This window comes from Pteropus vampyrus, unplaced genomic scaffold (assembly GCF_000151845.1).
Source record: "Pteropus vampyrus isolate Shadow unplaced genomic scaffold, Pvam_2.0 Scaffold162, whole genome shotgun sequence".
Lineage (NCBI taxonomy): Eukaryota > Metazoa > Chordata > Mammalia > Chiroptera > Pteropodidae > Pteropus > Pteropus vampyrus.
Genome location: NW_011888943.1, coordinates 1,743,707 through 1,749,487, shown reverse-complemented (window position 1 = coordinate 1,749,487; position 5,781 = coordinate 1,743,707).

Below are 5,781 nucleotides of genomic sequence, written 5' to 3'. Positions count from 1 at the left end.
TATTGCCCTGTATTCAGAGAATTTATTGATTTTTTTTTTATTGTCACTTAGGATATGATTATTCTCAAAATTATTTTCACTTGTTACATATAAAAGAAATATGGAAAACCACACGAAACAGATATGATTATAAGGAGGATTTCCTTGAAACCACAACTTCACAACTTGTGTCAGGAGAAAACTTTACCAGTTAACCTTCCAATTTACAGATTCCCTTCTCTAATTCTTACAGCTCTCACTTTATAATTTATTTGTTGAAGAAACAAAGATTATTTCTCCCGTAGAATTTCCACAGTTTGAATTATAATAGCATTCCCGTGATGTAGTTGAACATTTTTCTCTGTTCTTTCTTTCTATCCATCCATCCCTCTTTCTATCATCCCTGACAAGAATACTTTACAGGTTGTGTGCATTCTTCATCAAGAGGCACACCCACTGAATTGCTATTTTTGAAAAAAAACATCAACACAAAAGTTGGTGAGGATGTGGAAAATCCTGAGCTCACGCACATCACTGATAGAAATATAAAATGGTATGTCAACCCCTTTGAGAAAGTTCTGACGGCTTCTAATAAAATTAAACATACATTTAACTGGGAGTGAGCAATGTCACTCTTAGGAATTTACGCAGGACTGAAAAGGACACACATGTTCACGAAAGGACCTGTACGAGAATATTTACAGAAGCTTTATTCGTAATAGCCTACATCCAGATATTTCCCAGGTTAATGTTCCCAGGTTACCAGCAACAGAAGAATAACCAAATTTTGAGATGTTCATTCAAATGAGTGGTATTCAGCAGTGAAGAAACTGAGCTAGTGATACTCTGTGCCCCGGTAGAATCTAAAACCGTAAGCAAGCGACAGAAACCTTACAACAGAATACATTCTGTGAGATTCTGTTTCTGTCAGCTTTTTTTAAGTTTTCCCTTATTGCTTCATTTTTCCCATCTCTATCTCCAAATGCTTTCTGGGTCTTTCTCAAGTTCCTTTTTCTATTTTATCAAGGGGGTTTAAAAAAATGTACCCTATTTCTGTTCTAATAGTCTTTTACTGTTCAGTATGAAGTAGTGATCAAGATTAAACCACTATCTATTAGTTTACTTGAAAGAGGAAATATTTAAGATACTTTCTCTGTTATTATCACAATATTAATATTATTATAGTTTTCTTCAAATACATTTTCTTTTAATAATTACTTTAACATTTCAGTGAATTTTGCAACCTTGTTAATAACTGAAGCAATCTTTTTCATGGTTCACTTTATCGTTACATGTCCTATGATTCCATTTTTTGCATTTTTATTTGGTTATCTCTAGCTAAAATAATTATTTGAGTTTTTCCCCACCCAGAAAAGATACTAAATATAATACTTTCTGAGAACTTATGCATCAGAAACTATTTCTCGATTATATTTGAAAAGTGAACTTGCGGGCTTAAATTTCTTGTATTAAAATACTCAAAGACCCCCGAATATTGTTTTTAAGATATAAAAATGTAGGCTATGTCAGTCTCTCAATCTCTTCCTCTTCCTCTCTCTCTCCTCCTCCCTCCTCCCTCCCTTCTTTCCTCTCCTCGCTCCCCGTTCCTTCTTTTATTGCTCACATTTTTTGATTTGATCAGATCATTGGCGATTTTTTTCTCTTTCTCCTAGAATTTCAAAAATGTCTTAAGTACATATCTAGATATTGGGTCTTAAAAAAAAAAAACTTACCTCTTTCTTGTAGGTAATTGGGGTATGTAAGAAAATCAGAGAAGAGGTCAGGAAATAGAAAGAGAACATACAGAGCCATTAAATTAAAGACGATGTTCGATTCACGGTACTTAACGAGATGACAGAGAGAGAGAAAAAATGAGAAGAGGTTTGGGCGGAAGACCCTAAAACCCTCAAATCTAAAATAAAGGTAGAAGAGGAGCAAAGAGCAATGGAGACTTGAAAGGAGTGAGCAAGGAGGGGAAAACAGGAGAGAGAGTTGTCACCGATGCTGGAGGAGGAGGATCTGCTACTCTACAGGCTGGCTCCAGGGTAAAGCTGTACTTATCAAAGAGGGTTTTATTGCTGAGAGAAGAACTGATTAAAAAAAGAAACAAATGAAGAAGAAATAGGTCCTCGTGTGCATTTGGGGGGCATTTGTCATTTAAAATTTTATTATTGAATGTGCCACGCGTACAAGTCTGCACAAAATAACAAAACGAGCCCTTCTTTCTTCTGTCCCCCGTTTAATGCTTATGAAATTTTGCTGCTGCCACCTGCATGCTTCCTGTATTGAAATCACCTGATGCTGTTGATCGTTCCAAAGAGATATTGATGATCTTGTTTATGATAACTATAATATGTTTAATTAATGTAACTGCTTTCTCTATTAATTTACATCCTTTTTCTAATTTAAGCAATGTAAGTCTCTATATTTTTTCTAATTCCTTTTTTACTGCATCTCGTAAGTTCTAATATCTTTTATTATCACTTTTATAAATATTCTCTATGGATTTGCAAAAATAATGTGTACTATTTAACTGTTGAGTCCAGGGTTCAATATATGTCCATAAGATCAAATTTAGTTGAAAGGTATTGATTTATTTTTGTAGTTCTATTTTAGTTTGCTTTATATTTTGAAGCTATGTTGTTAGACACATACAAATTTCAACTTCTTTTATGTTTACAAATTGAAAATTTTTATTGTAATGTACTGGTGCAATGCATCTTAACATTTTTTGCCCGAAGGTCTACTTAATTTGATATATTGCCACCAAATTTTTTGGTTCATACTTTCTGTTTTATCTTTTTTCATTTTATTCTTTCAAACTTATGCTTTGTGTTTTCATCTATCTCATGTTAACTATATAGTTGGATTTATTACAGTTTCCAAATTATTATCTTCTAATCAGATAAGTTTAGAGATATTATGATTACTGATATATATAGACTGATTTCTCAATCTCATTCTATTATTTTAAAGTTTCTGTTTCAAATTTCTTTTATACTTCCTTTCATCATATTGTATTATTATTATTATTATTATTATTATTATTATTATTATTGCTTATTCTAACTCTTTTTTTTAATTGGTTTAGAAGTTAACCACTCTCTAAACTTTGGTTTTATCCTTGAATTTTTAACATGCACACATAATTAAATATAAAATTAATCCCCTTTCTGTACTTCTGAAATTGTCTAGAATTCAATTCTGATCACCCCGCTCCTCAGAGCACAAGCTGTTATGCAGTATTTGAGTTCTGTAACCTTTTTCTTATGAATTATACATTATTACTCTTGTTATCTGCAGACCTTTTCCTTTGATGTGGATTCGCCTGCAGGTAGACCAATATCTTTTTTTCCCTTCTTCCATTTGTTACTTCTGCTGATTCCTCCTAATTTCACCTTGTTTCCCCATGTTTTATGATATTCGATGTGATTCCGTGCTTGCTAAAACATTATCTGTGGGATTTCTGTGAGACCCGGTTTGAGAACACAGGACCCAGCGAGGATGTGCCTGTCACTGGGGACACTGGGAGGCTCTGCTATACCAAAACCAATTTAGAAGAATTCCTGGGACTGGAATGTTTATACCGCACAGATAAAGTGAATCTAAATCCGAAATCCATGCGAGGGCCAGCTGTGGATTTCTCATTTCAGGGAAAACGAATTGTCCCTGTAGATAGAGTCAAACTTCAACTGACAAGTGTCTTCGATTCTTTGTGACGTGAGATGGGTTGTTCTTTATTTTGACTTATCTGAAGATATAACCCTTGAAGATTCTACATGACACAGGGATCTCTGCTCCAACTCCTTGCTTTTCACGGGACTAGGGCTACTGTGCCATCTTCCTAGAACACACAGCCAATGCTTCATGTGGCTCGAGAGATTGGCGGGAGCCCTCGGGACGGCTTCCTGCCTCGGAAGGACCCTCCCGAACGATGCCCCACCTCGCGTCACGGCCCTGTGTTTAAAGCCTATTTTATCATATGCTTTGCTCAGAGTCCTAGGCATTGTATAGCAGGAGAGGTTTTAGGGTCTCTACAATATTTTCAGGAATGAGGGTCAAGTCCCACGTAGAGCAGAACCTAAGCAGAACATAAGTTGTGAAACTAGCTTATTGTTAATTCTACTTAGAAATGACCCCACGCTGCAAATTAAAATACCAGGAGTCAGAGAAGAACTAGCTGCCATCTTCTCGAGAGCTAGACTTTTGCCTCTTGGTCGTTTGCTTGCTTTTCTGTGAGATCCTAAGATGACAGCACATTCTCGTGGGAGTCAGACATACTACAACTATGCTGTGGTGTAACATTGGAGAAAAACAAAGCTCAATTAGTGAGGCTCTTCAGCCCGAGAAGCGAAACACAGCAGAGGAAGGACACAGAAGGGGAAGTGGCCTTTGAAAAACTAACAGCCATAACGAATGCCTGGTACTTTTCAAGAAAGAGAAATTACAGGATAGTAAAGGAAGCATGAAAAGGAGATGACAGAAAATAATATTTACAAATTTAGTAGATGGCCGGCTATTAAAAGATCTGTATTAAGATTTTTTAAAATGTTCTTTTTCAATGCTACCTAAATTTACTTGTGTGTATTAGGTAATTTCTCACGATTCTAAAGTTCTGTCTCTTCATTGTTTGGGTCGCAAAAATTGATTTGGCTCATTTTTTTTTCATTAGCTGTGTAATTTCGATTTGTCTGTTTTTAGAAAAAAAATACGAGCCACTGCTTTGAGAATATGTTGACCCTATTTTCAGTCTAAATATTGGATTGAATTGCAAAATGGAGAAGTGGGAATCTCATAAAGACAATAGAGGTCTTGTCCGTGATGGGTTGTGTCTACATATTCAGTAAAAATAGAAACCCAAGACGATTAGGGCCGTGTGCCATTTTTAGCCAAGCATGTTTCCCCTTCCCAAACTCTGAAAGTCTAAATTCCCTTTAACATTTATATTCGGTGATAAATGGAGGCACCAGAGATGGATTTGGTTACGCTCCCCCCTCATTATTCACTCGCACCTCAACTTTCAGTCCCATTTAGATGCTTCCCACTCAACTCCTGCCCATTGCAAATCCTCCCTGTCTAGTTGCATAGCAACGGCCACTCAGCTCACCTGGGAAAGGTTAGTCCAACATCTTTTTTGTTTTTTTTTCCCCATCTAATTTTTTTGACTCTAGAAATAAGCAAGCCAGCTGGTAGCATTCTAAACAGAGCTGTTCAGATCTGGATTTAAATACAACACGATTGGCCTCCTAATTGTTGAAACTAAGGGGATATAATGGAAAGAAAACTCTGAAAGGAGGTAGGGAACTTGAAACCCAAGCCGACCTCTGCCGGCAGCTGACCACGTGACTGTGACCTGTCCCGTCTCTTCCACGCCCTCGTCTTTCTCTTTTGTGTCATGAAGTAGTTCAGTGGTCATCGCAGTTATTTCCGGGTCTGACATTCTGGCAGGTGAACGAAGGAAAGCATTCGTGAGTGCACTAGGCGACCTTCTGTGCATCTTTAAGGCTCGCTCGTTCTGCAGTTTCCGGTGTCCGTACTCCTCACACTATGCTCCTTGTAATGGTGTCCTCTGGAAGCTATTCCAGGGGGAGCTGTCTACGTGGATGAAAATGTGCCCCTCTGCCTCTCTCTCCGTCTTAATTAAATTACTCATAGAATCTGCGAGGTCACATTTTGGGCTCTCTGTTTTCTGAATGGGGGACCCAAATTCCAGAGTGGTTTAATCCGGCGCTTAGGGTTATATGGTAAGTGACAGTCTTGGCATTGAACGCTAGGCAGCCAGACTCCGTAAGCAGTGCTCCT